This window comes from Lathyrus oleraceus, chromosome 1 (assembly GCF_024323335.1).
Source record: "Lathyrus oleraceus cultivar Zhongwan6 chromosome 1, CAAS_Psat_ZW6_1.0, whole genome shotgun sequence".
Classification (NCBI taxonomy): domain Eukaryota; kingdom Viridiplantae; phylum Streptophyta; class Magnoliopsida; order Fabales; family Fabaceae; genus Lathyrus; species Lathyrus oleraceus.
The window spans coordinates 329,416,261-329,428,464 of NC_066579.1; positions in this window are offsets into that span (position 1 = coordinate 329,416,261).

The window sequence follows — 12,204 nt, forward strand, 5'->3', positions numbered from 1 at the left end:
CTTGGAGTCCGATGTAAGTCCAGCGATTGGCATTTGGTTTCCAGTGTGTGTTTGTTTGGTTCGGAGTCTGAAGTAAGTCCAGTGATTGGCATTCGGTTTCCATGTTTGCCTGTTTGTGTGGAGTCTGACATAAGTCCAGCGATTGGCAGTCGGTTTCCTGTGTGGTTTTGTTTGGCGTGCGTTAGCCGAGCTACGAGTGCTCTGATTCTTCTTTAGTCCGAGAAGATACGTATGCATAGGATGCGATATCCTAGCGAGCACGTTTCCCCCTGTCCGAACTACGTCGACTCTGATGTCTGTGCCTGACAGACTACGTAGGCCCATGATGCGATATCCTGCGAGTTAGTTTCTTTTGTCTTTCCTGTGTCTCTTTCAGCCAGTGCTTGATGTTTGTGAGCAGTTTTTTAGCAACCTTTATCCTTCCTTTTGTGTGTGGATCCCGTCGAGTACGACGGATGCGTAGGGGTGCTAATACCTTCCCTTCGCATAACCGACTCCCGATCCCATCTCTCTTTGGTCGCGAGACCATCTCCTTTCCAGGTTTACTTCGAGTGTTTCCTTTCCCTCTTTTGGGATAAATAATGCACGGTGGCGGCTCTGTTGTTTTGTTTTCCCGCCGGTTTTTCGCGTAATGCGAAAGTGCTTTTTCGTCATTAACCTCCTTCTTCAAGTCTTCCTCCTCAACTTCCCACGGTTGTAGTTCGTCTAAACCATCAAGTTCCCTTAAGTATTCCTCTAGAGCTTGCTCTTCTTCAGCTGTGAAAACTTCCAATGAGTCGTCAAGAGCTAACTCCATAGGAGATATCTCATGAATAAGCTTAGAAACCTCCAAAATTGCCTCTTCGATCACATCGATGCGAAAGCTATCATTTCTATCTTTTGAATGCTTCTTTGCTTCGAATAGATCGAATGTAACTTCCTCATTTTGGACTCTCACCTTCATCAAACTGTCATCAACGTCTATCATCATTCGAGCGGTTTTCATGAACGGTCGGCCCAAGATGAGCGGAGCATCATCATCTTCTTCCATATCAATAACAATAAAATCGACCGGGAAAAAGAATTTGTCGACTTTAACCAAAACATCTTGGGCTACGCCATGAGGATGGGCCGTCGACTTATCTGCCAATTGCAACGTCATTCGGATGGACTTAATTTCAATGTTGCCAAGCCTCTTTATAATAGACAAAGGTATAAGATTAATGCTTGACCCCAAGTCAATTAGTCCTTTCCCAACATAGATATCACCAATTTTAACTGGCAAAGTAACTCTTCCCGGATCAACCTCTTTTTTTGGAAGCGTCCTTTGAATAATGGCACTACAGCTCGCATCTAGGACGATGGTCTCCGGTTCCGTATACCTCCGCTTTTTTGTAAGTATGTCCTTCATGAATTTGGCATAATTGGGCATTTGCTCCAAGGCTTCGGCAAACGGAATGTTGATTTGTAGTTGTTTAAAAATATCCATGAACCGGGCGTAATGTCGTTCATTCTCCCTTTGGGACGGGGCATGAGGATAAGGAAGGTTTTAGATTGGAGTAGTGCTCACTACCTCCTTTCCATTTGCAACTCTAGAACTCCTCCATCTAGGCTTTTTCACTTCCCCCCCCCCTTATTTCATCACTTTTATTTTTCTCAATTTCCACACTTTTTTTCTTTTCAACTTCACCATTCTTTTCGTTCTTTTCAACCTCTTCCTCCTCACTCCACTCCCCCACTTCACCATCAACATTTTCCTCCAATATTTCCTCCTCATTTTCTTTCTCATCTCTTTTTTTATTCTCACTGATCAACTCCCTCCCACTTCTCGTCATGATCGCTTTACAATGTTCCTTAGGATTTATTTGCGTGTTTGCCGAAAAGGAAGGACCGGGTTGTTGTTCCGCGAGTTTGCTCTTTTGGTTAGCCATTGACATTTGCATGAATTGTGTCAATGTCTCTTCCAACTTAGAAGTTACGACCGGCGGTTGTTGAGGTTGATAAGGATTTTGGGGAGGGTTTTGACGGCTAGAAGAACCACCTCCATAACCTTGGTTATGGTAATAGTTACTCCTAGGTTGGAACCCTTGGTTCCCTTGGAAATGTTGTTGTTGATTTTGAGGGTGTGGTTGATAAGGTTGTTGTTGTTGTTGTCTCGGTTGGTAGTCCCTTTGGTTTGCCATGTAGTTTACGTCTTCGAACCCCGGAGGTGGACAGAATCCGGTGTCATGCTCACCTTTGCAAAGCTCACAACAAGCTATTTGTTTAGCTTTAGAAGGTTCTCTCAACTCTTTTATTTGTTGCGTTAAGAGTTCCACTTGTTGTGAGATGAGTTTGTTTTGGGCAAGGATGGCATCGTTCGTCCCAAGTTCAAGCACTCCCGGCTTTTTCAAAGAGTTGCCTCGACTTTGACACTGAAGATCATTTAGAGCCATTCGATTTATGATATTTGTAGCTTCTTCGGCACTTTTAGACAATAAAGAGCCACCCGAGGTAGCATCCAACAACGTCTTGCAATTTGGTTGAAGTCCATTTTTGAAAATATGGATTTGAGTCAATTCATCAAATCCATGCCCTTTACATTTCCGAAGCATGGATTTGAATCTTTCCCACGCTTCATTTAAGGATTCATTGATTCCTTGTGCAAACACTGAGATGGCCGTCTTGGATTCCATGAACCGGTTATGGGAGAAGAATCTTTCGATGAACTTCTCTTCTAACACATTCCAGTCTGTCATGACGGATGGTGTTTGATCTAAGTACCAATCTTTTGCTTTGCCGAGCAAAGCGTGGGGAAATAATCTTCTGAACAACGGTAGCTCCTGAGCCTGATCCACTCCGGCCGCCAATGCTATCTCATAAAATTTTGTGAGAAAAGCAAAGGGATCTTCATGGTCCATTCCGGTGAATGGACTTCCATATAATAAATTGAGAGTTCCCGTTTTCATCTCAGCTTGCCTTCCCGTGTGGTTGGCAAACTGAGCAGTGTTTGTTGGACTGTTTATGCATGGAGTAGAAATAGGCGGTGGTGGTGGTGGCTCCATGTTAGGTATGAATGGTGGTGGATTTGTGGTAGAAGAACTTTCTCCTTGTTCTTGTCGATGTCTCGCTTGTTGCCTCCTTCGTCTCGTTTTGCTATTAAGCCTCCTTGCGGTTCTCTCGATCTCAGGATCAAAAAGAAGTTCGTCCACAGGGATTTGGCCTCGCATAAAACGAAAGCTGCACACTAAACCAAACAAATTACAAGCACAAGTCAAAAATTCGAAAGCTAAAACTTAAACAACTATTGCGATGCTCGCAATATCAATTCACAATCCCCGGCAACGACGCCATTTTGTTGAATGTAATTTTAAGTGTCGGGTTTTTGTTATCGTCTCCACAGGGATTGTGAGATATCACCGCCTTTCGACAGTTGTTTCAATTCTTAGCTTAAGGTAACAATGGGGTTTTGGTGTTTGTCACGGTATCTTGCATAAAAGTGTAATAAAATGCGGTAAAAGTTTTGGTTTGAATATTTGAGAAATATTGCCAAAGTTAGGGTTCGACGATCACTTTGCATGTATATGTTCGATCAACAAAAATTATAAACTCCTTTAAATGATAAACTATTTCACAAAGTCGTCCCAATGTGTTTATCTCTAACACACATTGTGAGTTTTCCCATTTTGATCCATTGTTTATCTCTAACACAATCTATCAAAATGACAACTTTTTGGTTCAACCTTATGGTGAACAAAATCATTCATTACTATCTCTAGCTAACAAACAAGATTGGATGAAAACCTAGGTTAAGAGTTGGTAAACATCTCTCGATCATAAACCAACACAAAGAGTTTTCAATAAGAACAAAGTTTTCACCATATATTCACCATTAAAGAGTTTACAAATGAAGATCCTTACATTTACACACAAAGCTAATGATCATCTACATCTAACCTTGACAAAATGAAGGACTTAGCTACTCATTTTCATGGTAGCTTGTTCAACAAGTTTCGGAAGAAGGTTGATCAACATCCGAGTCGAATAATCGAGATTGGATGGGAATCCACCTTCTTTTTGTGAAAGATTGTTAAGAGATGAAGAGAAATGGTTTCTAGGTCACAAAAGATCCTTAGAGCAATGCTGGAAAATATCTAAAAAAGTACAAAAGTATGGAAAGTAAGGTATGGCTCCAAAAAGTAGCCCTTGCTACTTATAGAGCTGCTACTGAGCTGTCATGCTCGCTAGGCGAGCAGAATGGCTCGCATTTTGTTGAATGTAATTTTAAGCGTCGGGTTTTTGTTATCGTCTCCACAGGGATTGTGAGATATCACCGTCTTTCGACAGTTGTTTCAATTCTTAGCTGAAGGTAACAATGGGGTTTTGGTGTTTGTCACGGTATCTTGCATAAAAGTGTAATAAAATGCGGTAAAAGTTTTGGTTTGAATATTTGAGAAATATTGCCAAAGTTAGGGTTCGACGATCACTTTGCATGTATATGTTCGATCAACAAAAATTATAAACTCCTTTAGATGATAAACTATTTCACAAAGTCGTCCCAATGTGTTTATCTCTAACACACATTGTGAGTTTTCCCATTTTGATCCATTGTTTATCTCTAACACATTCTATCAAAATGACAACTTTTTGGTTCAACCTTATGGTGAACAAAATCATTCATTACTATCTCTGGCTAACAAACAAGATTGGATGAAAACCTAGGTTAAGAGTTGGTAAACATCTCTCGATCATAAACCAACACAAAGAGTTTTCAATAAGAACAAAGTTTTCACCATATATTCACCATTAAAGAGTTTACAAATGAAGATCCTTACATTTACACACAAAGCTAATGATCATCTACATCTAACCTTGACAAAATGAAGGACTTAGCTACTCATTTTCATGGTAGCTTGTTCAACAAGTTTCGGAAGAAGGTTGATCAACATCCGAGTCGAATAATCGAGATTGGATGGGAATCCACCTTCTTTTTGTGAAAGATTGTTAAGAGATGAAGAGAAATGGTTTCTAGGTCACAAAAGATCCTTAGAGCAATGCTGGAAAATATCTAAAAAAGTACAAAAGTATGGAAAGTAAGGTATGGCTCCAAAAAGTAGCCCTTGCTACTTATAGAGCTGCTACTGAGCTATCATGCTCGCTAGGCGAGCAGAATGGCTCGCCTAGCGAACCCCTAAATGAGGCACCTGAGGCACCTGCGCCCAGAGAAACAACCATTGCCAGACTGTCATGTTCGCTGAGCGAACAAAACCTTCGCCTAGCGAAGGTCACGCTTCAACCTTCGCTCCAGGGAGCTTGAGAGGTTTTGCTACTGGAATGCTCGCTGGGAGCTCGCTAAAGGCTCGCCTAGCGAGTGAGTGCTGGCTGCGCCTTTCACCAAGTCTGGACGTGTTCGCCACACACCTCGCTGGAAGCTCGCCTAGTGAGTGTGGTGATGTTTGCCACTGTAAAATACTGGAGCTTTTCGCTGGGCTCTCGCTGGACGCTCGCCTAGCGATTCCTTCGCCACAGCCCTCGCCTAGCGAGCAAGCTGATGAATGCTTGTTTTAATTGATCCCTTTGCCAAATTTCTTGTGTCTTCATTTTCTATTATTTCATGCCTACTTCCTGCACAATAACACACAAATCAAAGGTACCAAGATCGTTTATCATTGTATTGCATTTCATCTAAAACAATGGTGGTTTCGAACACTTTAGCAAGGAAATGGAGTGAAAGATACCCATATTTGATAGCTCAAATAAGCACTTTTGGGTATCTAACAAAGAGGAAAGCAAATAAACACACCAAAGCAAGTAAACAACCATCACACACTATATCCATACAAGAGGCTCAAACAATGGGTGGGCTTTAGTCAAGAGGGGTCATCTCAACCTCGACAATCAAGCCAAACTGTAAGGGGTAACCTGTAGCTCTTAAGCACTAACATTGAACGTTAGGGTGAAGCTGATCAAAGTCTAAATGAGGATGAGACCTCATGCTCTTAACCCTAGCCAGGGTGAGCTCATGACACAGAAAGCGTGGGGATCCAGAAAGTGGGATCCTTTTCCACTTGACAGACTCTGGACAAAGATCTGGGGCACATGTTTAGAAGCATCAGCACGTAGTGCGAGCATAAAGAACGACACACTGAATAACGGGGAATCGGTTACAGATCCCTACCTTCCGTCAATTGCCTCTTATCTTGGAGGTCTTATCAAATATAACACATGCCTCTTCTTGGAGGTCTTTGGGCACAATTTTAAACAAACACAAACAAAGCCTCTGAAGGAGGACTTGCCAACAAAATGCATGCCAAAAAGGTGACAGGACTTCAGACTACATGAAGTAAGAAGCTAACTACCTGAGAGGTGTGTCAACCATAATCCAATGCTCAAGCAAGTGCTAAAGCAAGTAAGCAACTAAGGTACCTGTACAAAGACTAAACAGTTAGTACTTCAGTCATAAAACCAGAAGACAAGCAGTGAAACCCTCTAACAGTTACACAATTCAATGCATAAATGCCCTAGCACTCAAATGAGCTCATGAGCTCACCACATCAATTAAAACCCTGCAAAACAAAATAGGTCAGAACTCAATGCATTTTGTATCTCACAAGGTGAGACCAAACCCAATCATCAATGATGAGTATCCAAACCTGAAACAAGAGACAAAGTTAGTTTATGTACATCCAATCAACACAACAAAGCATAAACAAACAATGGCATGAGATGAATTGAATCAAAATCACTCCAAGTCAGAAGTAGGGTCCTTCAAATGACCACCCAATAATCTATACTCCAATGATCCAAAATCAACCATAAACCCCTTGAAATCCCAAGTAGAACAAGCTTGCACTCAAAACTTGCTCACAATGGCTTCATACCTCTTCAAACACTTCTTAAAGCCTCTAAAGGATGTGAGAACCCCAAATAAACTCCAATAAATGATCACAAGCCCCAAATAGAACCATATGAACCCCTAAACATCAATCACCATGGCCAAAGATCCACCATACTTCAAATAACATACAATTGCTTCAAAAGCTCCAAAATGGGCCTAAATCACTTCAACAAGTCACCACAAGCCTCAAACCATTCCAAAGCTCACAATTTAGTAAGATCATGCTTCTAAAATCATCTCTAATGAGTCACAAATCCAATTTATAAGCCCATCAATTCATCTCATACCAATAAGAACCTCCAATCCCTCAATACCTCATAAGTCTCCTTGAGAATTCACTTGTGTTCCCAACCTTCAAATAAGTACCAAATAGTGTATGACTTGAATGAATGCACCAATCAAATGACTCAAGACTCACAAACCAGGGATCAAACCAATGCAAAAGAGGCAAAGGCTCACACTACAAAGAAGACCCCAAACCAAGTCAAAGAATAGACCAAGAGCAAACCCTAAAATTGGGTCAAAACCCTAGTACAAAGACAAGATTCAAAACCTAACCAAATGACCAACCCAGGACCTATCCTTTTGCACATCACACATTCAAACACTCCCTCCAATATCCTCAAAAAGACCAGCATCAAATCAATGATCAAGTGCCCCAACTTGCCTATGTAATGTAATGACCAAACATATGCACAAAATGAACTTCCAACTTAGAAAATTCATATCAAATCAGAATAGCATGAAATGACTTTGGGATTTTTTGTATAAGTTCCTTATACCATGAATGTTCAATATGCAAAAGATCAAGTCCAAAATGATGCAATGCTATGTGAACAAAAATGCACCAATTTTTTTTTCAATGTCAAAAATGTGACACAAATTGTCACATTTTTCTCTATGTGTCAAAAATGATGATAACATGTGAGAAAAAATCCAAACTAGTGACCAATAATTCATGTCATGTATGAATGTCATGTATGCAAAAGTGTGTATCAAATGGTTCAAAATTGAGGATTTCACAATACATTGAATGCACTAGGTCAAATTGGCACAATATTGATTCAAAAATTCCCACATAAAAATCCAGACATAAAAAATTCTTGAATTCAACACCATAAAAAAGTAGACACAAATACAAAACTATGAAAAAGAATTGGGACTCAATTGGATAATTTTTGGATTTTTTATGAATTAAACAAAATGACCAAAATAATTGAAATATAAAAAAGAAAAAGAGGGAAATGAATATTTGAATTAAATCAGGAAAATCATAGGCCATTGGATCTGGCGCGCATCTGAGATCAACGGTCCACGTTCAAACTAATGAAACGCACCGTTTCATTAATCCAGTCACCCACCCCAGTCAGCGTTCAACGCTCGCGTGGCCTTAGTCAACAAAATCTCATCCAATCGAATTGCCACGCATTGCACCACATGGTGCCTGTCGCTCCCCAGGATTTCCCGAATCCAGGTACAAACGCGAAAAAGAGTGGCGAGGAAAAAAGAGTAGAGTCGCCAGCTATGTACTTTTATCCCAAGAGAAGGGAAAGGTAGTACTGCATAACCAAGAGGGAACGGATAAAATAGAGTCTCGAACCAAAGAAAACTGAGTAAGGGGGCCGGTTAAGTGAAGGGAAGGTTATCGCACCCCTTCACGTCTGTGGTACTCCACAGGATCCACGTTTGCTATTTATGTCTAAAGTGTGTGTATAAAAATTCCTACATGCGATGCGAAAGAGAGAAAATCAAAGTAGGGAAAATAAAGAGTTATTGCTCGCATAGGCCCTACCCTGCTGCATACGTATCTCAAGAAGGATTGAGAATCAGAGCACCGTAGCTCGGCTAACCTATTTCTGTTTGTTTTGTGTTTTTTAGATGAACGACGTTACTACGCAATCTACCGGATGCTCGACCTTTGGAGACTTACTCATCTGTAGTAGAAGGAGTTAACGTGTCCTTAAGAAAAGATAATCAAAGAGTTTGTTTGTGTTTTAGGAATGCTCATGCAAAAAGGAAGTCCTAGACGAAGGAACCGTGCTACCTTAATTGACATGCAAACGAGAGACTAAACGAAGCCTAGCAATCCTATAGGGAGACGATCACACCATACAAAACAAACATGCATAAAGTAAACACGCCAACAAGGGGGCTCAAACATCCGAGGGTAGGGCTTTAGTCAAGAGGGGTCATGTCAACCTCGACAAACAAGCCAAACTGTAAAGGGTAATCTGTAGCTCTTAACCACTAACATTGAACATTAGGGTGAAGCTGATCAAAATGGTAATGAGGATGAGACCTCATAGCTCTTAACCTTGGCCAGGGTGAGCTCATGACACAGAAAGCGTGGGGATCCAGAAAGTGGGATCCTATTCCACTTGACAGACTCTGGACAAAGATTTTGGGCACATGTTCAGAAGCATCAGCACGTAGTGCGAGCATAAAGAACAACTCACTGAATAACGGGGGATTGGCTACTAATCCCTTTTATCATTCAATTGCCTCTCTTGGAGGTCTTATCAAGTATCACATGCCTCACTTGGAGGTCTTTAGCACAAATTATAAACAAACACAAACAGAGCCTCTTAAGGAGGACTTCCAGCCAAATGCCTGCCAAAAAGGTGACAGGACTTCCAGACTACATGGAGTAAGAGGCTAACAACCTAAGTGGTGTATCAACCATACTCCAAAGCTTAAGCAAAAGCAAATGCTAGCAAGCAACTAATGTACCTGTACAAAAGCTTAAACAGTTAGTAACTCAGTTATGAAACCAACAAACAAACAGTGAAACCATTCAATAGTTACAACTCAATGAACAATGCTCAAGCAATCAAATGAGCTTATGAGCATCAACTAGAACCTACAAAACAGCAAGAGTTAGTACTCAAAGGTATTTGCATCTCACAAAGTGAGAACAAATCCAACCATCAATGCTAAATGTCCAAACCTGAAACACAAAGCACAATTAGTTTATGTACAAAACACTGGTACAAAGACTAAGTTCAAAACCAACTCAAATGATCAAAACAGAACCCAATCTTTCACATAATGCACATTAAAACAATCAATAAAATATCCTCAAAAGGACCAGCATCAAATCACAAAGCAAGTACTTCAAATGGTTCATGCCATGCAATGACAAACAATATGCACAAAATTGGACTTCCAACTTAGAAAATCCAAAACAAAACAGAAATGCATGTAATGACCTTAATATTTTTTATGCAAGCTTCTCATGTTATAAATGAACAATATGCAAAAAATCAAATCCAGAAAAGTTCAAATGATAGATGAACAAAAATGTAACAATTCAATGCCAAAAATGTGACACAAATTGTCACATACATCTCCATGTGTCAAAAACAATGATAGCATATGAGAAAAATTCCAAACCAGTGATCAAAAATTCACATCATGAATGAACATTAAGCACATAAAAAATCAGATCAATTGGATTCACAATGGAAATTTCACAAAGCAATGATCATAACATATTAATTTAACACAAGGTTCAATAAAAAATCACAAAATAAAAATCCAGAAACAAACAAATCATGAAAATAATACTATAAAAAACTAGACATTAAAATAAATCTATGAAAAAAAATTGGAGTCAATTTGGATTATTTTTCTATTTTTTATAAATTTTCAAAGATGAACAAAATATTTGAAATAATAAAAGAAAATGGAGGGAAAGAAATAATTTGAATAAACTCAGAAATAATGCCAGCCACACGATCAGGCGCGAAAACAAGATCAACGGTCCAAATTTAAACATTGAAACGCACAACTTCATTAATTGAATCAACAACATGGTCAGCAATTCAAAGTACACATGGCAAAGTCAAACACACACGATCCAATCATTCACACACGTAACAGCACAATCAGCACACACATGGAAGGCCACACAATCAAAATGAAACGATGTGTTTCATTAATGTGTTGGCACACACATCAGCGAGTCAAGGCTTGCGTGGATTGGTCAAAAGCATCACAACCAATGGATTGGACACGCAGGCGCACATGTGGACGCCACACAAGCAAAAATCCTAGCATGAACCATACGCCGGAGCTATAGCTCCGGTCGTCTTCCCCGGTCACATTCCGGCGGAGATTCAACCAAAATTTCCAGAAATTAACAAACTATACATCATTAGAACCGCCTTGCAACATAGAATTCAAATATCATATCCGATTCATCTAAATCCTCATAAATTTTCCAGATCGAGCAAAAACATTTTCAAGATCTAAACTGAAAGTTCATCATACATGTTCATTTCCTAACCATTTTCAAAACTAATCATATCAGCATGTTCCAGGCAATGAGATCTACACATTTATAACAAGAAAACAGCAAAAGGAGAGGATCGATTTTGAATCACCTGAAATTGGAAGTTGTTGAATTCGCGTGTTCAAGCTCTCAAAAGCTCCAGATCCAATCCTATGCTCTTGCCTTGAAGCTTTGTGCACAAAGGATCACTTGAAACCACCTAGATCTACTTCAATTTTCAGATTCCATCAACATGTTCATGTACATGAACTGCTCGAATTCTTGCTCAATTGCTCAAAGTAAGGGATGAATCTTGCTCAGAATTGCACCAGGAACAAGAATATGCAAAGAGATTTGGTGTTTGTGTGAAGAAAAATGAAATTCGAAGTGAGAAAAAAATTGGAGGGAACTTGAAAATTTGATCTGAAATTCTGTTAGGCCCAATTATGATTAGGGTTTCAGCTTTTATATCCCTTGCTAATGACCATGCTAATCACACTTTCCATCCACTAATCATGATTAAGGAGTTATGAAGCAAAAATGCAAAAATGCAAATGAAGCTAGCAAGGACATAATCCACGTGTACAGTCCCATGCAAGGCTTGGAATTTACTCATGGACCTCCAATGGTCATGATTTGATGATTTGTTTGCTTGCATCTTAAGCCAAAAATGCATTATGAATATTTCCTTCAATTTGCACATGTGTGAACTAGTGAACATACAAGCCTCTCACATGCATGGAAAAGCTCAATTTGAGAAGTCTTGGACATGAGAAGCATTTTGCAAAAAGAATGAACCAATTTGGAGCATTGCATCAAAAGTTATGCCATTTTGAATTTCCATGTACACCTTATGATCAAATGACCATAACTCCTTAACCATTCATCATATAGACATGAATTAGGACTTTTTGGAAAGGGGAGACAAAGATCTACAACTTTCATGTTCACAAAAAATCCATTTAAAACTTCTTTGACATTGACAAGTCAGGTTGAAAGTGGACCAAAAACTTGCCAAATTTGGAAACTTTGAATTATAGGTCATTTTCCATTTTTAGTAACTTTTGCCATGACC